General features: G+C 47.1%; 1 protein-coding gene across 9 annotated transcripts in view; it reads right to left on the bottom strand.

The window, feature by feature from the left end:
• The window catches only part of Eph (Eph receptor tyrosine kinase), a 785,142-nt gene that overhangs the window by 744,256 nt on the left and 16,481 nt on the right, over positions 1 to 24,405 (bottom strand). The gene's annotated exons all lie outside the window — the stretch shown is intronic.

Genomic DNA, 24,405 nt, shown 5'->3' with positions numbered 1-24,405 from the left:
CGTGCATGGGTAACCAGCCTCCCAGCGTGCAAATATATGCTAGAGTTGCACACCACACCTGTGACCGCTAGCATTCTCCATCAGCTATCGATTTCGTATCTATCGTAAAGCCCCGAGTTGGTCACAAAACGGATCTGCGCTTGGCATCGGGATCCCCTCTCTCCGGCGAGGGTCAAAGAAGGGAATGCTGAACGAAGCCGATTCTCTGCCACAATATCTCCTGGCTTCTCAGACGTTGCTGTCTAAACTTCGCTTGAGCACATCTGACTCCCGTAACTCCCCTTTTTTCCAAGACTGCGTGCCCAACGTCGATCTCAGTTTCATGCTGCCCTCGAATTGGGTTTCTAGTGCTCCGAAAAAACGATATCGAGTTGATCAATTAACCCTGTTTCTTCGCAACAACCAGCACCGCCCCGGTGGTCTGCGCGCATTTTGTCCTTGTGCTGGCACTCAACTTGCAGAGTAAGGAACCCAGTCCAACGCCAGCCATTCGAACTCCCTCGAGCATTCCTTTGCCTGCTGGCCATCATGTCTTCGCGATCACTGTTCAACTAGACCAACTAATGCATCGGGCATTTTCCAGTTGCCATGCCAATCAGAAAATGGGTTTTGTTTTTCTTCATACGTGCACGACACAGGCAGAAAAGAACGCAAGCGGCTGGCAAAAAAAAAACTGTAAAGAAGGCTCGGTCTTCGCTAAAGGAATAAAGACAAGAACTGCGAAGTGCCGCACCAATTAGAGAGAATGGGTGGTTTCACGCCACCGAGTCGACTGAAGAGTGTGAGTGGACGTTAGAAGAGGCAACATAAAAGCAGGACGAAACGGGCCACGGAGGAAGAACCTAACATTGGATGGAGGCTCTGCGCCTCAGGGGCAAATAAAGGCATCGAATGGTATGCTCTCTTCTCAAGCGTTCCTGAAGAGAGACAGCGAGCAGTCGATTCAAGCATGTTCTCTCTTTCTCCTTTTCGTTTTGTAACTTTTCCGAAAAACGCGTCGCATCGAGCTACTAGTGAAAACTATATTGTGCACACTTTGCCGCCGCGGTAAGGAATGTTTAATGGTCGCAACGTCAGCGGGACCAAGAATGGATTGCCACACCGCGTAGAGGTTCCACACAAGGGAGACGGGCTGGACGGAAGCACTTTGGACTTCAACTAGCCTAGGGTGGTGGTATTAAAGAAATCTCCACCGTCTGTTCTTCCTGTATCACTGATTCCTGTCTACAAAAGCAACACAGAATAACGGCCAGTTGCAACAGACGCTCTTTTTCGAGGCCATTCTCGTCTCCTTAGATACATGTCCCGCCGTTATTTCGGCGAAACATATACTTTGTCGCCGACGCCACAGGAGTCACGCAAAAGAGGTTCATTCCAGGAAGTCGTTTATGCCGCCGGTATAGCGCACGCCTAAACCCGTCGCGCCTGCGCTCTGCGCGCGAGACTGCGGCGCCATGACAGGAATCAAAGGGATATCCCCGTAACGTTTCCTCTAACCCCTTCTATCTACGACTGCCCGTGTAAGCGCAGGGCTAGCTCAGAGTCTCCTCGGCGTCACTGGGAGACTGTCGAAGTCGTTTCCGCTCGCAAGACAGCGGGCGAATACCAGCGAAAGGGACGATGACCGCATTGCAGGCCTCGTCCACACGGAGCTTTGCGCGAAAGAAGAGAAGAAAGTTTTCGGGAGTACGGCCGCACTAAATCCAGCAGATTTCCGGAAGATGAGATTCCTCCCGGCCTCGCAGTGGCCAAGTCTCGCTTCTCTATTCCTGACGTCGGTCGAGTTTGCGGCCCGTCGCCTGCGCGTATAGAGTCTAACAGCGTAACGTGCGGAGAATATTTTCTCCTGTAGAGTTGGGCTGTTTTTATGCGAAGCATATTACGAGGGCTCAACCCAGCTCCTCAGGCGCGGCGGTGACCATGAAATCACGTGACACCGTGACGTCACGACAGAGGAGAAGTGGCTTTGGCTCAACTCTTGCAAGACGGGCTGGGTGGGAATCGAACCAGGGTCTCCGGAGTGTGGGACGGAGACGCTACCACTGAGCCACGAGTACAACGCTTCAAAGCGGTACAAAAGCGCCTCTAGTGAATGCGGTGTTGCCTTAGAAACGCGCTGTTTCTAAGGCGTGCGTCTCTTGCTCAGGCGCACATTTCGTTGCCGCGCCGAACGCTGCTTTGCTCGACGCTCACCGCGTCCAATGCGGGGCGCGTAGTCGCTGCCCTGTAGCCCATTGTCTTACACCCCTTGGCGGGTCGACGGGAACGCTGTCGCGTTCCACTCTTGAAGGCGAAGAAGTAATGCATGAGTTGTTTCTTCGTCTAGCCGAACCAAATATAGCCAAGCAACAGCAGTTCACCAGGCTAAACAGTGGTTCAACAACTAAAATAAAGGCTAGTATGCTTCGCATCCTGGGCTTAACCTTACCTAAGCCACAGCCATTTTTTTCCCTCTGCTTTAAGAGCTTCTGGTGCACGTTGCGAAAGAAAGACAAAACATCGCAAAGAATAGACAACGAGAAACGAACAGTGCTACTTATGGCATGACTCATTCATGTTAGGAAACCTAACTGATTATTAAAGAAACTAGGCAGTAGTCAACCAACGGTTTTATTGCGCACCAAGTTTGGAAAAAAAAATGTGTGAGAAATGGTAGAAGCTGAGTCAGTATAGCATTAAAATGTAGCCGCAATTGCGCCAGAGTTGCTAAAGTTCAGACACTTCTATAGTTTTGCAGAATTCTAGCCAGAATATTTTTCATGTAATATATATATGTTGGCGCCTTTACAAGCGGCATCAGCCAATCCTTTTTATGTAGAACAAGTATATACTAAATATGGAGCAACAAGCCGGCTCTGAACAAAATAAAAGTAACGAAGACGTATAAGTCATACTTGAGTCGGGTGACATAAGTGTAGCAATACCGACTCGCAACAGAGATAAAGAGAATAGACTGGAACAGCCTGTATTGCCTCCACCACTAATTTTGGCATTCTAGATTCAAATTATGCATTTTCACAATAAGCAGGTTATCACCTCACTTCAGTTACGAAAGGCATAAAAATAATTATTATGTACATACTCTGGTTGGATTTTTGCTATATGACAGAATGAGATGATATTGTAGTTTCTATGGGTTCACGCATCTCATGTGCTTTTGAGCTGAACGAAGAAGAAACGGGTACCATACCATGCGTGTATTACATTTTCGTGGTTTTAATTATAAAATGGCATGCAAGAGCGCCTTTTATAACCCTGGCGGGTATCAAAAACAGTACGCCGTGCAAAGACCAGCATTACGGAGCGAGTAAACATAAAAAATAACACGCCTTCTTCCCTGCTACGACACTATGTTCCGGCGCTATCTAACGTAGCTATAAATGCAAAGTACGTCGTTCCAGGAAGTTGCCTACTCTCCGGAGCGTACTTGTGTACATTTGTGTCCCCATATGAGAAGCAAGTAAGAAGCCCTGAATGCTGGTATCGAGTGAACCCCACCAGATGGGAAGTTATCCCGTATGTGCGCGCAATCTGGCGTTCCTGGCCCCGTGACAAGACTCTGCACCGCAAGTGAAAGTAAGGTTACTAGGCCGAAGGCGTGGTATCCTCGGAAATATGTGGCATCATCGCTGGAATAGGGAGCACAGCTTTTTTTGTTAGCCTCTCCGATGTTTCCATGAGAGAAAGCCAGGACAATATCGCTAACGAAAATGTCCGACATCGCCGGCCGTTTTGCTTGCTTTGCTTTGCTTTGGTTGCTTGCTCACGTTTGTTAGAGACGACACTTCTCTCAAGTTTATTAGCGACGAGTTTCAAAATAAACTTGAATATTCCCATGTTGCAGGTGGGGAGGCGATGGGGATGCATCCGCGATGTTGCCGTTTCGAATGGTTAAATTGAGTGGACTATTTGGAAAAATACCACGTGCTTTTTTTTTTTTTAATTCGAAAGCATGCCCTTAGGCATAATAACGTGCTTTTTTTTTAGATGCACCAAAAGGGAGTGAGAAAGGTAGAAGCTATAAGGGAAAGGCGAGGAGTTTAACCAGAGCCCAGTAGGCTATTTTGCACAGGGGAATGAGGAAACGGGCTTGAAAGAGGAGAAAAAGGAGACAAGTTCGCACTTTGCACTGTTACACACAGAAGCGTTCATCATTGAGTCAGTTACAGACTGGCGCATTTCAAGAAAGGCAGCAGCGCCTTTGTGGCCTTCTACATAGCAGACGCACGAGGCCACGGGCCCAAGATCTTCTCCTCTGTGAAAGGCTTGTCGTCTAGGTGCCCCAAAGTTGTCCGAAGGGCATTCCTCTCATCTTCGTAGGTGGGCCAGTCACGCAACAGATGCTTAGTCGTTTTTTCGACACCACGTGTGCTGCAATTGGCACTGCCCACCATTCCCATAAGGAATGAGTAGGCGTCCCTCAAATGAACTCCTACTTGCAGGCGGCACAGTAGCGTTTCTTCCCGTCGGTTAAAACCGGGTAAAAGTCGTAATCGCATATGCAGGACCACGACGTATAACGCCGGTTGACGAACTCCGGTGTATTCCGTTTTCTTAGAGCAATAATATAGGCAAGAACACTGAGGTGCCGCGTTGCATCCGTTCTCGACAATGGTATCGAGGTGCTTTTATTGCCACTGATGCAGCACTGCCCAGATATTCACTGAAATACCATGTGGCCTTTGTCCGCCGTTTGATGGTAGCGTTATCGCATCTATGCAACCAAGTGTTCATATGGGACGCGGTGCAGAGCTGATAAGAGTGATTGCAGGGCTGCCTTAAATTTGAATCACAGAACATAGCCCAGCGATTTGGTGACTGTTGCTGCACATAAAGCACTGTGCTACGAAGGGTGACAAGTTCGGACTCTGCAGATTGACATTGACGGAATAACTACCACACCAGTAGAGCTGGTTAGAGTCGAAGAGCCATCTGTATAAACGTAAACTCGATTGGAGCAGGCATCATGCAGTAGATATAGAGCGGCTTGATTCAGGGTACGTTGGCAAGTCGCACGTCTTTTGAACTCCTAGAATAGTAAGCCGCACTTGTGGCTGCCAGAGACACCACACAGGACAGTGTGATCTTGTTGCAGGCGTGAAGTTTGATGGAAGAGAGGACCAGTAGGAAGCTACAATGCTCGAAAAAAGGTGTCTCTGGCCTACTTTCCGAGAGAGAAGCAAGGCATTGAGATTGGAATCGGGAAAGGTGTCGAAGATGATTTCCAAGGGTGTCTGCGGCGACGTACGTACTGATAGGATGTTACCTGACGATGAGAATCATTGGGGCTGTTAAAGCGCACCGCGCTATACCAAGACAGATTGTAAGCGATTCAGCTTGCATACACTCAAGCACTCTGAGACTTGTCCTCCTTGTGCTTGACAGCACCGGAGTGCTGTAACGAAAAAAAAAAAACATTAAGAGGGATTTGTACAGTACGGAGCTTATAACACATCGATGGTCCCAATGCTTTTCTAGCGTTGGCTTTGAAAAGGTGACTGATCGAGCGGAGTCTCTTCCTTAGGTAGGATACGTGGGGCCTCCAGGAGAGGTCGATGAGTTCGACCTCTCCATCGACCTAAATATCGTTGGGTTCTCTTGTACAAGATAGGCTGGCCATTATTAGACATAGGGTATGCAGTCATCGATTTTCGCGTGAAGGCTACTAATGCGCATTTTGCTGCAGCTGCACTAAAGTTTTTAAAATTGCCTATGGGAGATAGCACAATTATAATCCTTGAGCTAAATTCCTGGATGACGCGGCCATTACTTCTACGGGAAATCGAAATGCTTAATTGATTGATTAAGATAACTGCACTGATTATCATTTCAAGTAATTGCTTTGCAGCACATATTGCAAGTCTTCAATTGTAGCCGGCGAATTCGCAAGGCGTATCCACTTCGCACAAATCGGCAGAACTGCACCAGTTTGGAGACATTAATTTTCATATTGTCCGACGAAATGCACCTGCGTTCCACCTAATTTTGTGCTCCAATGCATAAAACACTGTTTTCTTTAAAATTAATTGGAACGACAGTGCATTTTTACTGCAAGTTAGACTGCGCATACCTCGAAAATAGTGCAATCATCAGATTTCGTTCTAAGCGAATATGCCTTGTAGGCTCACTTGCTATAATTCGTAAGTTAATCTATGTGCCGTAAAGTAATCAATTAAAAAGGTAATTAGTGTGATTATGTTAAATATTTAATCAAGTATTTCTATTTCCCGTGGGCATTCTTTAAAAAAACTGGATGCAGCTAAAAACACTACATATATATATTTGCTCAGCAAATAATAAATCGTGCTCATTTGTTAAGAAAGAAAACTGCAATACCTAATGCTTTATCTGCAGGTTTAAGCTGAATCTCTTGTAATATGCCAACAAAGCAGGCATTATCAATCTTACACCGAACTAACTTTATTCGTTTTTTTATGCTGTCATACTGCAAGGTAGGTGGCGCAGGAATACGAAGACAGAGAGACACGCACAGACGGGACCAATGCTGCTCCTGTGTGTCCTAAGCTGGCACATCACGTGCTGCGTGCACATCAAGCGTGAAGCACAGAAAAGACAAACATGAAAGCTCATGAAGCACAAAAGTATGCAGTGACCTATTTCGCACCACTCGCATGTGTACAGGTCACCACTGTGGTCACTGGTTCGAACCCTGCTTCCAGAGAGCCCGTCCTAACATTATGATAGTCTCTATAATAGCTACTGAGATTAGGCTCCCGACGAAAGCACTGACCCGAGTTACAGAACTCGAGCCTAATAAATGCGTCGCACTAGAAAGAAAAGAAGGTGAAAGAGAATGGCCAGTAAATGGCTCCCAGTAAGAGAAAAAGTACAACGATGTTCTGAGAGGAGAAGAGCGGCATATTTGCTATTGCGCATGTGCTGGAGTGTATGTGCACTGAGCAAGGAGATGAGGACATTCAGAGAGAGAGAGACAGTAAAAAGAAAATGGCGGCGGCGGTCGGCGCGCGCGCGCGCGCGTCAGCAGCAATTTCTCGACTGAACGACTCCGGGAGCGATCTGTCTTGTGTTTTCCGCGCGTGTGACCGCGCGAAAACCGAAGGCGAAGGAGCGTGAAAGACGTTGCTTGGAGTGCGGGCGTGAGGCAGAGGGGATGGTGGAGGAGGGGAATGGGGGTGGGGGGAGGTCAGCGCCGAGAAGAGGACCAGCACAGAGACCGGCGGACAGGGAGTCAGGCAAAAACTGCTGTCAAATGCGGAATGGAAAGGAGCAGCCGATGCTACACGAGACAAAGAGGGAGACGTACGGAGTGCGAGAGAGAAGACGAACATTGTACGGGAGGGGATGGGGCAAGGGAGAGGAGGAAGAGGAGATCTCAGTAAAGCCGAGTCAAGGCAGTCGTCCGTGAACGGAAGGAAGGAAACAAAGAAAGAAAAAGAAAAGAAAGAAAGCTTTTCTAGTGCAGGGCAAGACGTAAGGCGGGAAGGCGGCTGGAGATAGGCCGCAACGGCCCGTCGCTGCAGCGATGCCAAGTCTGCAGGGCAGGCGACGAAGCTGAAACAGTAACAGCGTCGGAAAACGACACGAGCAGCAGCAGCACCACCAGCAGCAGCAGCACCACCAGCAGCAGCAGCGGCCGACAGCACACTGCGCCTCAGCCAGCTATCCCCTCCTTCTCTTGCTCTCTTCTTTGCCCTTTCCAAACAGAGGTCTCAGCGCAAACCCCGCCACGTCGAAGGCACAGTTTTGGCCACCCGGTTCGTCGCCATCTGCCATCCTGCGCGGCATCGCTGTGGCACGCGCCAAGATGACGCCGAAAGGCTCTGCGCCAGTCCAATAAGCAGCAGCAAAACCGAAATAGAGAAGGGATGCAGGGAGCCGGGCGATGGCATCACCTCGATATCGGGAGCCGAAGCCCGAAAGCCTTCGGGCTCCGTGCGCTGGAAGCTCGGGGATATTGGCGCCACACGGCCTGGCGAACGTTGCGGGAAGAGGCGGTAGGTCTGCGGAGAGGAGGAGAGCCTAACGGAATAGAGGAACGGGATTGGGTCATGAATACCCCTTTCATATATATATTTTTCCCGCACTGCAACGTGTCGTGACAGATAAGTCGAGCTATGAGCCGCTGTCGGCGCCGGCTCGCCTCGACGACAGGAGTTCTCGTGTGGTTGACAGAAAGGTACCACGATAACGAGTTTTGAGTGAAGCAAACTTGAAAATCGGGTATCCGGATTTCGTAAAGCAAGGCCTGAATGGCAGCGAGAAAGATAAACTATTGATCGAATTCAAGAAATAAGTAATCGCTTGCGTCGGGCTGACGCGAGCCGAAGATTTTTTCACACGTCTTACGCAACGCATCGTTCCTTCTACTTTCGTCTATCGCATTTCGCAAATCCCCTTAGCGACGAAACCACCGAGGTAATTCAGTGGTCGTGGCGTTGCGCAGCTCAGCGCGAGGCCGCGGCTGTCGCTTGCCGTAAGGACAGAACGCAAAAATTATCGGTCAAAATTATTTCGGAGTTTTCCACTACAGTCTTTCTCCTAATCCTCACGTTATTTTGAGCTGTTAAAATCAATCAATCAATCAATCAATCAATCAATCAATCAATCAATCAATCAATCAATCAATGTGTCCATTATTTAGCCGTCAATCCATCCATTTGATAAATTGATTAATCAATCAGTATATCTATATGCATTCATTCAGCGATCAATCAATTGTTCGGTCAATCTCATTATCACATCGCGCTGTGCCAAGTAAGCGAGCGAATATAATATTCCATTTACGAAGCTGGAACATCTTAAACTTTACGGGAACGGCGAGCCGAAAAGCATACCCAGTAGGTGAGCCTGACATATTTTTTCCTGTCTCATTTGCGCAGCCAATCCCAACTTTATTTAGCACAAATTTGTACGTGCTTCCCGCTTCCTTTACCCCTTGCGAGGATGGCATCAGTTACGGTGACAGCCCGCGCCGCCAAAAGAGGCCTCCGACTCACGCTCCATCGAAAAGGGCGCCTGAGAGGTCTCCACGCGAACCAAATAGGCGCTCTGGGATACGCGTATAGTCCGGACGCGCGCTTACAGGATGGTGGTGCCATCAATGGAGCCCCCATCGTTTGTAAGCTGCACGCACACACAGACAACGCACTCGCTCTTTTCTAACCTCCCTAGCGTATACCAAGTCAACGCTCCAGCCACTTCCACCGCTCATTTTTCACGGCTCCCACCCCGGCGCGGCATGGCCCCGCACCATCCCTTCTCATCTCATCTCCCCGACTTCGCATCCTCACGCAGCTGCAGCCCCTGCCTTCGCGGAAACGCGCCGCCACACGTCCGCCGCGGTCTCGGCCAGGTAGATTGCAGGGGTCGTGACAACGGCGATATATCGGCGGAGTCGCTGGCCCGTATAACGCGGCGCCGCTCACCCCTGCTGCCGCCGACGCATGTGAGAAAGCCGGGAAGTCACTGCGGCCATCCGAGGCGAGTCTCGATGCAGGCGCGAGCCTCACGAAAGCAAGCGGACATGGCGCTGCGAGAAATCTCGAGCCGAGAGGGATGCCGTACACTTTACCAACGAAACATTTGTTGCTACGAGTTCTACGTACTCTGTAGCGGGTGAAACGCCGAGTCAGACTCCGTACGTATCGCGGGTGCGTTGCCTGGAAATGCGTCTTGACGAATGTTCAGCCTAGTGAGTAACGCAATTATGTTGCGTTGCACGGCAGAGGAGAGGACGTGACAAAATAAAGGTATCGTTCCCTAGACCAATCTCAGGCGCACTTTAACCCGCCGCGCTGTTTATGTTACGTATTGGGCGCATTCATATGGTACTTCGCCTGCACCGGCATGGAACATGCCTCGAGATATTTGTGCCCGCCTTGTAGACACTAAGCGGAAGTGCTCGAGCAATCGCTATTTTAGATTGTAGAAGCAACGAGAGTTGACCGAATGGGTATGACTTCATGATGGCTAAACAGCGCAAGGGAAACGCTTACATGAGGTAAAAAAAAAATGACTGGACATGGCGCTGAAGAAAGGGGGTTAACCGAGGGGACCGATTTTTATTAGTCCTATCGTGAGATTCTCATGATAGGACAAGGCGCTGTGGCGCGGGACAGCGCCTTGTTCGGTCCTTTTTTGACCCCTAGCGTTTCCCGTGCGCTGTTTAGCCATCAGGTATTTTAGAATGTCCTGTTATCAACAGTCATCGCTCTCTAATGATGAGCAAGTTCCAGCACACAGACTTTGCGCTCAGTGATTTACTATTTTTGAAAGATTGATATTCAATCCGACACGGGATTCGCAAAGGCGTCCTAAAATTCTAAACTACGATACTACGCTTTGGTCTGTCGTGCTCGTGCTATCTTGCCCTGCGGCCTCTCTTCGTCTGCTGTTTCTCTCTTGCTTTCTCTCCTCTTTAAGAGAGTGGGCGTGGTATCCCTTTCAGAAGACAGTTACTAGCCTAATTTTCTCTCTCTCTAGGGTGTTTATATGTTTCCATATTTAATAATAACAATAATAAACTACAAGAAGAAAATGCCTGAGTTACACACCAGTCGGGTTCCTCAGTGCGCGGCCTGTAAACTTGGTTACGGTGTGTCATCGCAACATATTTGTGTTTAGTAGTGAAATAGCCCAGGCTTCTTATCAGTATAGCTGCGCGGCAAGACATATGTCTTCCCTCAACAACTGGAGGCTGCACACCAATGTTTCAATGACTGTCAATCAATCCCATTAAACCGTTCGGGCAGGAGAAATTCATTCTTGTGTAAAGTAAATACACGAAGTTTGTTGTCGGTAGAAATATATCGTATTTGGTAATTGTTCACCCTATCTAGTTCACTGATTGAGCACGTTTATTGCTGTTTGTTCAATTGTCGATTGTAAGTGATGGTCTAAATAAGAAAATAAAAAAAAGCGTTTTTTCTTTACTTTTTTCTGGGAAGCTGATTATCTGGTGCTGTCATTTGCTACCTGCGCTAAGATCGTTTTCTCCGTCCCGCCCCCACCTTTTCTTTTTTTTCTTTTTTTTACTTCTCGAACAAGAGTGATGAAGAGTTAGCCTACACGCCCAATGCATTTCGCTTAATACGACTGCAGTGTAACTAATTCTGCGAAAACCTGCAAACTGGAGCCAAGATCCTTATATCCCTTCAAAATGGGAAGAGGAAACCGTATTAGATTAGTTTGTAACCACGGACTAAATTAGGCTAGATTACTTCGGAAATTAGGCAACATTATTTTTCCGGGATCTATTTCCGCCCTATTGCGTTTTCATAGAATTTCGCTAGCCAATGTCTTCTGCATTTGAGTCGTCGATCAATTCGACTTAGCACTGTCATCTTTCTAGCTTCTTGGTAAGCTTAGTTGGAGAGGACATCTTCCCGGAAATTGCGATGACGCCGGTTTCGATTCTCGAAAACCAGGACGAACTTTCTTTCCTTCTACGTAACCCGTATGAGCCTCCTTTGTAACGTGAATTCATGATTCAATATGCGTGAAAACGCAACAGAAAGAAGAAAAAACGCGCCGTTCATTGAAGCAGCAATTGCAGAGTACACAAAGGCGTTCAGCATGTTTATACACTGAGTGTGCAAACAGAAACGCCGCCGCAGGAACAAAAAAAAATCATGACAAGACCGACCGTGTCCCTCCCAGGAACACGGCGTCAGACAGACGCCGTGAAGCATAGAGCCCGCCGTTCAGGCTCCATTGACTCTCATCCTCAAAAGTTTATCACGTTCGACGCACACGCGAACCATAAGGACTACGACGAAGAGAAAAAAAGAATAATAAACTCGACGCGGTATTGAAGAGGTTCTAAATCATCAGCGTTCAAACACAGCATTTCAGTCCCAACAAGACGAAAGTAAAAATAACTTTAAAAAAAGGCAGGCGCGGAGTAATTCGTAGAAGGAGGAACTACGCAGCATCGTGACAGAAACCATGAATGAACCGAACCATCGAAGCAGGAGCAGGGACCATGCTATTGCTGAAAAGAAAAAAGAAGGAAAATGCTTAGCAAGGAACGAACGACTCAGACAAGACTCCTATTTGAAGGCGCCCTGACGACAAACGTCAAGCGACAGCAGACATCAGGGTTGGGCTCCTTGGCATGATTTGTATTGGTTTTCTTTCGTTATTTTTATCGCTTGACTTTTTTTGCTTCTTTTTTAACGCAGACGCTTCCAACAACACGAGCGGTATCAGGAAAGCGTTCAGCTGGCGGACAAAGGAGCAAAGAATCGCGTGGAGAAACCAGAAGGTTCTCGAGTGAGAAGATCGCCAAGGCGAAGGAAGAAAATGTTGTGGACCGAGCAGGCGACGCCGCTGTGCTGGTGCCGCATTCTTGTATTGACTGACTCTTTCTTAAGAGAAGGTTTTGTCGTGTTTTCTCTTGTCTTGCGTTATATTTCTTCTGTTTTTTTTTGGACTCTCGAGAACCCCGACGTCGCACATGTTCTGCTTCCTCAAGCGAAGAAGAAGGAAGCTTTTGACGAGCTGAGGCCCTCTATACTCCTCCTCCAATCCTGGCCCCGGACCCTTGGTCTGTGTCCCGGACTTTCTATTCTGGCAAAATTGCGAACCGCTTACCCGCTGTTCGGTTTTGTTTATGTAAGCTTTGTTCTTGTATTATCTTTTTTTTCGTCCCCACCACCAGAGCAACCGTCGTCCTAATTTCTTATTTTTATTTTTATTTTTTTTAGAAAGAAACGACAAAGACCGATTTCCGTTTTCTAATGCTCCTTCCTGGATGCCCCAGACATACAGCGATGTCCCGTCCTGTCAATCATTTACACTGTTGATACTGTACCTACTCCCTCCAGGCTACTATTGTGACATTTTCCTTTTTTTTAACCAACAAACAACAAAATATGTCGCGTATTCTTTCTCTTTCTTTTGTTCCGCTGGCTTCAGTTAAAACAGAACACTTAGCTATTCCTTTTTTATTTTGTCAAGAGCGGTGACTTCTGTCGCAGCCTTCTGTCGCAACAGCTTCTAATGCTATCCCTGTTAAGTACAGTTATGTCGTCCTTTATTTCGGTTCTTTTTTTCAACAATTTGAACCTGAGCGCTCAACAATTGCAATTCGAGACATGTATCGCAAGTCGAGACACAGAGAATCTGTCAGTGTAAAAAGAGGCATGGGAAACACGGCACTTTTCTTTTGTGGTGTAGCGGAATTATGACCTCCAAATTCGGCACGCCTTTTGGCATACGCGGATATCCACACTAAATATCTGTGTAATAAACTGTGCACTCCATAATATATTTGAGGTGAATCTCTTATGGTTAAAGGGACACTAAAGGCAAATACTAAGTCGACATGGACTGTTTAAATACAATTCCATAATCCTCGCAACGCCTGTTTCGTGCCAAGAAAAGAGTTAATTTACTAGAGAATCGCATCTGAAAGGTTCAAATGCACTTTTTGAAATTCAAATCTCCCGCACCGAACCGGGGAAGTGGTGACGCAGCATACGCCATTACAGCTCTGTGGTGCCTTCGGCCTAGTCTAAGTAACGTTGGCCTTCGGTGCGTAAAACGGCGCTCAACAAACGGCGGTACCGAGCCAATTAAGACAGAGTGGTGGATTCGGCGCTGCAGCTGCTTTTTGGTCAAGTAGCGTACACCGTTCGGGCATGCCGCGACACCACACGGAAGTTGAATTCTCTGCTACTTGCAGTTTGTGCGAGTTTCGCGAGCCAGCAAAACCAGCGCAGCACTGCGCGATAACGAAACTGCTGAAACGCGAAAGCGTGGGCGGCGCGGAGTCGAGTGAAAACGAAACCTTCCCACCACCCCCGTCGTTGTGAAGAGTAATTTCAATGAGTTATCTTTTTCTAAAAATGAAATAGAACTGGACAAGTAGCATTTTATTTCGTCTTATAATACAATGTAAGGATTTTTTTTTTTTTGCAACGAGTACTTGAGTACTATAGTGACAGAATTTAACTGAGGAGTGCTTTCGTCATCGGGCAGCTACTTGAATGTTCCGGGGGAGTCTCTAATCATGTCCTGCATTTACCTTAACTTCTCGATCATTCAGGCTCTATTCGCGATAATATTAACACCTTAGAGATTCTCTAGCGCTAATCTATCACTTTAGCTTATCTTAATATTTGGCTTTAGTGGCCCTTTAAAAGGAGTCGCATGAAGGTGTCTTGTCCGCGTTCAAAGCACCAGCTTGTCAGGTTATGGTAAGAGGATTGCATCTGCTGTGGCTGCTTGTTACAACTGCTCACACATGTGGGAGTTTAGACTTTCTTTCTTTCTTTCTTTCTTTCTTTCTTTCTTTCTTTCTTTCTTTCTTTCTTTCTTTCTTTCTTTCTTTCTTTCTTTCTTTCTTTCTTTCTTTCTTTCTTTCTTTCTTTCTTTCTTTCTTTCTTTCTTTCTTTCTTAATCTTGCATTTCCCGCTTCCCAACCATCACGCGCGCTGTAGCTCTTACGTGGTACGTGTTTGTGATCTACCAAAGCTTGCGTTTGCTGAATACGCCGATGCACTCGAAAAGAAAACTTAACTTGTCTACTGTCTTTAGCGGTCATATCGGCTTTCCTACGGCGACATCAGAAATTTATCTGCCGATGCAACACGACTTGTACCAACTTTGAATGCATGCTTAGCAACCCGATAATGTCTTTCTCCAAGGACGTGGTGACAAGCCACGTTCGCATTCTTATGCAGCGCTGAGTGCGCTAGCACCTTAAGCGTTCGCTGGTCAACGCAGAGACAACAGTTAAACCTACTATGAGCATTCGAAGACACCAACTTCAACCTCAGTTTACCAATGCTGCGTACTAAGTGCTCCATTCCATTCGCGTATTTCGAAAGCTCTCGTTATCGAGCGTGTTATCACAGCCTAGAAAAACTATATTCAAGTACACACTGATGGATCGACTGAATGGGGGCTACTAGGCTGCATTCTGGAGCTGCTTCCGGCGTTTTACCACGTGCAGTTCGTGTCGTCAGGTCGTTACAGTCTAAAGACCAGATCTACAGTCGAATAGAACTTGGCTTTGCGGATTAATTGTACGAGATTGATTCCCAATTTTATTGCAAAGTGTTTCTGGATTCAGGTCCACTCTACGTGTGGTTGTCGTCGTACATTAAACACTTTTCCACACAAATAAAAAAAACATTTCTCACCCTACTTTAGTAATCGGGGTAGGGGAACTTGAGTGTCAAATTAAGAACAACTTGGCCAGCAATGAATTACGGTCAGCACGTTTTGCTACGTGTGCTGCGCCCGATATTGCGTGATCGCAATTTATGGCGCCGCCCATTTACACCGTCCGATATCACACTGCTTTCCTCCACGACTCCCTGCGCGTTTGTAGCTAAGCCAGCAACAAGAGGCGAAGAATAAATCAAACAGACGAGATAAAGGGCAACGCGAACGCGAATATTGGCCGCCGTGCCGCATTAAGCCGCTCGGTTTGCTTTGGGGAAGAGCAGCCGGCGTGCGATTTCTGAATCGTGGGACATTACAAGCTCCCCCTTCTCCTCCCCCAACCCCTCTTTCCACCTCCTCTTCATCCTTCAGAGTTCCCTCTCATCCCCTTTTTGTAATGATTTAATTATTTTCTTCTCATCTCACTTTTACCCTTACCTGCGTCGAAAAAGGGAAAGTGGCACTGATAGTTCTTGTTTTCGCGTTGCTTCGTCTTTTACCTTTTTCAAAGCCTTTTCTTTATTTCTCTCTTTCACCACTCTTTTCATTTCTTGTCCCCCTCCCCCAACTCCCTTTTCTTCCGTTTTTTTTTTTCGGTGTCTTTCTAAAACGTCGCTTACAACCTTGTTTTTTTCCTTTTCGCGATCATTCCGTGTCGCCGCTGATGAAGCTTTTTCTAGCACGCTCTAGGTTAAGCAGTGAAACAAAGTGAAATACATAAAGAAACATCGCGTCGAGTGAAAAAAGAAAAATATAGTAATAATGATAATAAAGGCGACGTGCGTAAAGCACAAAAAAAGGAGTAAGAGTCATAAAACGACGTTCGCGCGGGCTATTGCTCCCTCGTCGCTGCCGCCGCCGTCGTCAGAAGCGGCAGCGTTCGCGATAGCGTTAACGGCTCGGACGTTTTTGACACCTTTACGACGGCCATTCGCGCGAGCGCAGGAAACGCCGCGCTCCACGACCCTGCCGCCCGGTTTTTTTCCGCCTCGGCTGCGGTATAGGGTGCGGGGTTGAGGCGAGGGCTCGGTCAGACGCGCTGTCGCCGACGACAGTGCCGCCGCTGTTTGACGCCGCGACAATCTCCACCACTCTCCCTTGCCGCGTTTCCTCTCTCCCTCTTCTCACCCTCGCCCACCTTCTGCCGCCGCCGAAGCCGCGAGCCATAACGCGGGGCTTGCCGCGAGATTTAGGAGGCTCAATCGCGCTTGAAATCGTATATATATTGCCCCGGCCGGTGCGATCGGTTCCTGCAACGACGGGCGATCCTCGCACGCCGGATTTCTTCCTGTCGCGATGGGGGGGGAGGGGGGGGGGGGAGGGGCGGCGCCAGAGCGTCCATCCTCTCGACATTACTTCTCCCGCTTTCCGTAGCGTCTTGCTCTTTCCTACCTCTGTAACTAAATCAGTGCGCTGTTTGCAGAACCTAGAGGACCGGGTGTGAGCTGATTTGCAGTGCCGTCTTACGTGCAATAATGGCTCTGGAGCGCAATTCGCGAGGCCTCTCTTTCGTGAGAACTGCTTTCCAATAGCGAATATAACTGCTGTCATGACTGGGCAGCGCTTATTCCTACGAGCACCTATTAAAATTGTGCGCTTTAACGTCGCACTACGCAGGCCTTTTCATTCAGCCTCGACCTGAATGTTATCGGTGTGGCCAGGATCTCATTCGCGACCTCGCACTCAGTGGCGCGACGCGATAACCTGAGCTACCTGGGCGGGCTAGCAGCACCTGTAGCGTACGAGCTACTCTGCGAATACGAATCTAGAATAACGATGACGAGGCAGTTATAATCCTTTCTTTTTTCACGCTTCGTAGGTGGTGTGGACATGTCTCCCTACGTTATGATTGAAAGCATCCGGTCGTGAGTGGTGGATTGTAAGAACGGGAAAAAGACGAAGGAGAGAAATCGTCACGACATGCCGGCCTAGAGCTGCAGTGTAGCGGAATCTAAATGGCGTCATGTGACTACGAAACTACTTGATCGTAACAGTGGTTCGGGATCGCAAAGTTGGAGAATCCAGAAGAAACAAAATCTCCTGTGAAGCTGTTCACAGGCAAGTATGGTTTCAGATTAGATTAAGTATACCACCTTCGTCGTCGCAGTGCTGCAGGGTCTCAGTTATGATCCTGTTTTCGCTGCGTTTTGGATAATCGCGAAAGGTGCTCCGTAACTAGTGACTGTCAACTGAGCCCTGACTAACCAATACCGAATTTGCTTTTCTAAGATGGTGTGGTTTTAGCCTGAAAGAGCACGGTTCGTTGCTTCTATCGACGGCCACTTTTCGGTTCTCCTGTCAGAATCGCGGTGTGTCTTTCTCTTACCTTCAGCAGCCTCTCATCGTCGAACATTTTGTTCGATGCACAAAATAGGTGTACATTGAAGCCACAACAAAGAAAGTCGTACGCGCGCCGACAACACACACATATGAATGCGGTAATAACGCTGCCTTGGCCCGACGTCAAAAGCCGCGTCCCCCATAAACCTATGAACACGACTAGAGATATTTTTTCTCTTTAAACAACGAACCACGAAAAAAAAAGGGGGGGGGGGAGCGGTCAACAGCTTGCTGTCATTCGTGCTAGCCTCTTCTTTTACTTCTTGCTTAGGATACAGCACAGAAGCGTTTCAACGCACCAAAAATGCATAGTAAAATTTTTAGCTGACAACCAAGTACCAAAGAAGAAATTTTTCTCCTTCACGAGTAGATTCTTCAGAATAAGCAAGTAAATGCGACGAAATGCTGATCAATCTCATAGACGTCTGTGGGGCCTAATGTCTGAGCTAATTTTTCTTTCAAGCTTTTCAAACGTCAATTTTTTTGTCCTTTTCTCATCTAAGTTACGCTCTTCATTCCAGTTTTTCTATACAGGCAGACAGCTCGAATAAAGATGCAACCCTCTTTCCCTACGTTTCTTTCCTTCTTATCATTTTTTATAGGGGTAACAAAGAAGGTGTTGCATTTAGTCAGGTTAGGACTGCATTGGTATACGACCACTTCACTCTCTGCAAGAATACCATCCTAACCTTTCTGTTCAGATGAATGTACTGCCAAGTCATTAAAACCTCCCCGACTTCCTAAGAGGCAGGCAAATGAAACACGCGGTCAACACAACAGCAAAACCAGAAGCTTAAGAAGAGAGGCTGTGTTTCTTTTAAATGATCTACACGTCGGCTAAACCGCTAAAACGTGCACCAACCATTATAGGGGAAAATACTCACTTCGCAATCTACAGAGCCAGAGTGCCAGGGCCCGTGCATGTACCATTGTACATACGAACAACTGTACTGGTGACGTGCGAACCGTCCTGCATGCTTTTGATAATTTTGATACATTTATCAAAGGAAACATGCTGATATGATGAAATTTAGTCCATACTATCCCGTGGACTTGTCCTCCATCGGAAGGAGAGGAGAAGCGGGGCATAAGGCTGACGTATCTATGTGTACAGCCAGTGCTGACGGAGCAATGAGGCTGCTCTGGTGTTGCTGACCATATGTTGAAAGGGGGTCACCCTCTGTACTCAATATCACAGGGCACCCGCATACGGAATACACGGGTCCTGGATTCAAGTGAAGAAGGGGGCCGACCTTGTCACCACAGGTTGTGGAGGAAGATTCACCCAAACGATGCGAGTCCGAGGAGGGTTTTTGTAGTGACTTTTGCCAGCTACACCCGCCGTTGTTGCTCCAAAACGGTGCAATCTTATAATGTGTGTTGCAGAGAATGTGATTCTTAACACTTCTAGCAGAAAGAATCTCCTAAAGGCTATATCTCCAAATAGAAGCAAAGAGGAAAAGAAAGAAAACAAAAGAGATGGTGTATCGGGCAGTGTCACTCTGAAGGCTGCGTGTGATGGTTTGTTGCGTAGTAGCAAATAGGATAGGGCCATTTAGAAATGTTTATTGCCTTCTAGACGTTCCCAAATAATCCGGTTTCTTTTGAGCTTATGTTGAAAAAGGTCTTCTTCTATGTCGTAATCTCTCTGCATTTTTTGCCTTTGACTCTGTAGGGCTGTACGTGCACGACTCTCTGCCCCCCTCTCCCTTTCTCTCTCCTTTCTTTGTATTCCCCTTCTCCTTTTCACCAGCGTAGAGTAGCCAACAGGAGTATCGACTGGTTAACATCCCTGCCTTCGTTTTATATCTTACTCTCATTTTGCACTCTGGCGCGTAAACCTGACTGTAAGGCTTCTAGAGCAGCTTGGCGCACTGTTTCGGTGCTGAGATGGCCGACATTCGTATAAGGGGACATTGCACTAGCGCGTAAAAAAAGGACACGGACAGCAACATGAAAAAAGACACACCAAAGGCTAGCTTCCCGGACATGTGGCCGACATGTCCGGGAACCCACTTGAGCACGACAGCTATTGCAAGGCAACAGAGACGGTAGCAAAAAGGCACACGTTCAAATTTGTTACGCTTAGGGTCTGCTCTAATGTGCTGTTCAGCTGCAAAAGCACAGGACCCTTATTCACAAAAATGCCGTTATGCAAGTTCCATGTGCGTTTGGTGACTCACAACTCCAACTCTTTCTTGGGCGAACTTGGGCCCAGAAAAACACGCAACACTCACAGAAAAACGATAGCGGTGAGCACAGTCGTAAGCCGCCAAAATTTGATCCATACGGGTCAACTGTGCCGGCTTTTTTATGCATGACTCATCGTACATTCTAGCGTAATCGCTGGTCGTCGTGCACATTCTAGAATGTACACCACTATTCACATCTCGCATGTAATCTCAATCTAATTAGATAAAACTCGCCATATACTCGGCGACGACCATCTGGAGATCTTAGGTATATGCAGAAAAGTCTTGTGTGAAGTACGTGGTATCGTTGTAACAGTAGTCAGACGCTGAAAAAGGGTCACAAAGGCGATGTATGTGTGTCAATACCATAAGTGGCAGGCCTCCATACACAACGAACAAACACACGCGCGTAGAGGAAGTTTCTTTAATATACGTCCAACTGCCGCCACTAATTATCTTGTCCTTTGAAATGAAGCGCAATGATTAACTCGGTATACCCATTTCCTTTTAGTCCTACGCTTGATGCCAAACGTACGCGGAGCGTGATGTTCTAGACAGAGAGTGTTGGCCGTCAGAAACTGGCGTCCAGGTGAGAGCGGAGCTCAGAAACCACTTTACTAAACCCTGGTCGACTACGGGATCAAGTTAGCCGGCAGACGTTGTGGAGAACGATTCTTGGCTGGCCGGCAGTAACGTGTACCTTTGAGTCCAGAGAACACCAAGCCACGCCTCAACAATCTCACAGGATGACTCCCACTATAAGGAAACGCATGGTCAATCTTGCTATATATATATATATAAAGCTTCTCGCTTGTTTTGTTTTCAAATTCTTTCGTTCGTTTTATGCATTACTCACTTCTCTTCGTGCCCTCGGTCGGCTCCTTTGACCCCTCACTCTTTAGGAAGCAGCATCAGCAGCGGCGGTGGCGGCGAAGTTTCAATTGCTTCCGACCCACCGCCGCTTCACCCCAGACCAACGCTGAGTGTGCCCCCTACTGTATTCCTTTGCTATTTTTATTCTCGCCTCTTCCGAGTCGCCGAAAGTTTCAGCAGCGATGATATCGCAGCTCCACCACAGTCTCTCATTGTCGAAACAAGGCCCTAGAAAAAGCTAAAGACGGGAGGGAAGCGAGAGTGAGATATAGAAATAAAGAGAGAAAGAATCTGGAGCGGCTCTCTCCAATCAAAGCCCGCACCCAACGTGCGCCTCTGCCCCCGAGGGGATTTACAAACAGGGCCCGCGAACGAGCCGAGGACCCCGACAAAATGAAAGGCGGCGGCGGCCGACAGAGAACACTGGGTTTTTGCTGAAGGGGGACGAAAGGGGAAACGACGATAACGGCAAAATAAAGAGCACAATGCCGAAGCTTTGAGCAAGAGCGACAATGAGCAGGAACAAAGAGCGGCCCTTTCTGTACAGCAGTCCGGGGTTCTTTTTCCTCAAAAGAGAATTTTTTTTTCCATTGGTTCCTTTTTCATTTATTCATTTTTATATATTTTTATATAACATGTCTATGACTGCCCTGACTGCCCGTCGCTTGCTTATATTGCGGATTTGCCTCCCCCTCCCCCCTCCCCCCTCCCCCCAAAGATGACAGCGCATTGCAGGAATCAAGAGTTGGCATTTGGTTATTCTGTTCATTTTTTAAATTTATCTACATCATACTATCCCAACATTATGTATAAAAATTGTGTATAACTTTATCTGGGTGTCTTGATATCACACTGATACCTTTATGGGCGAAATCCTCTTGAGCGGCATAGGGGTTGTAAAGCCTCTGTCAGGCAGGCATTACCGGCTTTTGAATCTGTTTTACGAGTAGAAGTTTTGTCCTACACAATTTTGCAAAAAGAGTCCCCTATTTACAATATCGCAATATTGGCCATTTCGATATTGTGCACTTTTCCCTTTTTCTTTTCCTTTTAAGGCTGGCATTTCTCGAAAAAAAAATTCTTTTTCGATGCTGATAGTATGAGCAGGTATCCCCAGTTTTCTTGTGAATTAATTCAGTACTGATAGAAACGTGCCTGAAAGCACTCAGAAGATAGGTGTACCATGTTAATATTCTCCATTTTTCTTACGTTTCTTTTTTTCTTTTTCTATTTCACTGCTGTTTACATCTTACCCGCGCTTAGGCAAATAATGGGGGTTTCACCGTATGGGACACTTATTATTTCTTTTTCAGCTGCGGTCGGACAGCAGGGTGCATATTTTGTGCCACATTCCAGAGAACGAGGTTAATGCTACGGCGACTTTCATGTTTATGTTTATTTACTCAAGTCTGACGGCAGACAAACGAGCAGCCGCTAGGAGGCATCTAATTTAAAACTGCAGCCCTTCCAAACGTTTACTTACGCAAGTGCAATCGAGTGGCCCGTATCGATCTTTCGAAACATTTCTCCTACGGTTCACCTTCTGGCACCATTCATTGTTCGGCTGAATGTGCGTCCCTCGGCCTCACGGTTTCCACTTGATCGGGCCTTCTTCTAGTGCTCTATCTCAAAAAGTTACCGCATTACGTTTCCAACTTCTGCGAAAGTATCGACGAGGCCCCTTCTTTTCTCCCAAAACCCCAAGGCGCGTTCAGAGTGCGCCGATATCGGCGACATTCACACGCGTGAAGCGAGAAGGGGGAAAAAAAAGAAACAAGCCTCCCTCTCTGTGTCGATTTTGCTTTGAAAACGGCGGCTTTATCTTTCTTTCTTTCTTGCTTAGTATCTTCAACCTCCTGCGTCCCCACCCACCCCATTGAAATAAATACTCCGGCTGAGATAAGCTTAAGTGAGGTGCCGCACCTTTCAACACAATGAAACAGTCCGCGACCTCACCTCCCGCTCGGTTTGCGGCACCAACGACAATGACCGCTTCTATTATTTCCTCCCTCCACCTCTCCAAGCCCCGTCCTCCCTTCGCCTTTCCCTCTCTACCTCACTCGTACGCCGCTATCTGCTTTGGCCGTGAGTCAGCCTCAAAGTAGCGGTCCCGTGAATGACTTCACCTAGCACACGCAACACGTACGCAAGAAGGCCCATACGAACGTGTAACCGCCCAAGCCGGAGAGAGCGCCAGCAGCCGGGGGAACCAGTGATCGAGATAAAGGCCCACCCACAAAGGGCCCGGCATCGCCAGGAAATGAGCCAGTATTGGAATCACACGTGAGTGCACGCAGAGAATTCAAGCGGGCGGTAGGATACGTACATAAAACTGCCTGCTCTGAGCCAGCGGTAGGGCGCTGCCGTCCCAACCACTTATCGTTCCTCGCACTGAGGAAGAGATGACGTAAGGTACGTTTTCTTCTTGCTCCGTCCAAGTACAGCGCTTATTTTATTGGGCGTACTTTTTTTAAGCGCTTCGGGAAGTCATCAGCTTATCGATTTCCGACTCCAGTCGCCTGCTAACTTGTAAGCTACGTGAACGTCAAATCGAGAACGTAGGTGACGACTAGATTTTCAGAAGACGAAGCTTGTTTGTTTGTTTGTTTGTTTGTTTGTTTGTTTGCTTGCTTGCTTGCTTGCTTGCTTGCTTGCTTGCTTGCTTGCTTGCTTGCTTGCTTGCTTGCTTGTTTGTTTGTTTGTTTGTTTGTTTGTTTGTTTGTTTGTTTGCCTGCTTGCTTGTTTGTTTGTACTACGAGCCATAGCTTCAGTTCGAGAAAGAGGCACTATATATCACAGAAGAGCTAGTTTGCCTAACCACGTGCCAATTCAAAACATTGATAGGGCACTTCATTCTGAACAAGTCAAACATGAAAACATCAGCACAAGAAAATCCCAAAAATAAGTGAACATGGTTACTTGGAAGGGCGAGCCCTAATAAAAATAAGCCTCAATGTAACTACGCTAATATAGAGTTTAAACAACGTGTAACAAGTTACAGCGAAGCTAAATAGAAAAGTGTGTACCACGGTTTGCCGCACTAGCCACAACATAAAGCGCCATGTACTACGTAGCCAAATGAAATACGACCAAATTAGGGCTAAACAAAACGGGTGACTTTTTTTTTTGGTTTCGCCATTTCGTGTGATCCCATGATTCAACTTACAGGCTTAGTCGGCGGCCTGCGCCATGTTTTCCCGCAGGACAATAGCACCGTGAAATCACACTCTTGAGTTGTTGGTCGTAAGAGGCCGCGTTCGTGTTTTATTTATTTACGATAGTGCAAAAGGTCGTTAAGCAAAGACAGAGAATAAAAATGCCAATATCCTCTTTGACACTCGAATTCTATTTCATGACAAACCAAACTTTACTGGAAGCAATAGGCGCGGATAGCACGTGTAGACATGTGACTGCTGGAAACAAGCTAACTGTTTAATGTAGTTACGACAAAGAACAGGAGGGAAAGCTCATGCAAACACAGATTGTTGTGGGAGAAAATTATGAGAAAATATCGGCCTACAAACACAGCTCATTTGAGCGAAGCAGCATGGATATTCAAGGATTCGGAGAAAAATTGCCGAGAAACGAAGCAAAAAGGAAGGATCGAGATAAATGCCAAAGGTCTCGCAAACTGTCTTCGAAAGCGCAGTGAGGTTTTCAAAGCATATCTCATTTATCGACCTTATAATTCTGGTGAAATGACAAATTAGAACGCCACCTATTGCCTTCAGAGCTCGTGCTGACAAGGTTTTCTTTCCTAACATTTTTCTTTGCAGGAAAATGCTGATGTTTAAGCCACTTCAAAGAAAGAAAGAGAGAAATAGGAGTGATTTTCGCTCCCATT

The sequence above is a fragment of the Dermacentor albipictus genome, chromosome 2 (genome assembly GCF_038994185.2).
Source record: "Dermacentor albipictus isolate Rhodes 1998 colony chromosome 2, USDA_Dalb.pri_finalv2, whole genome shotgun sequence".
Taxonomy (NCBI): domain Eukaryota; kingdom Metazoa; phylum Arthropoda; class Arachnida; order Ixodida; family Ixodidae; genus Dermacentor; species Dermacentor albipictus.
Note: the sequence above shows the minus strand (reverse complement) of the source record. Positions and strands in the feature narration are given on the sequence as shown.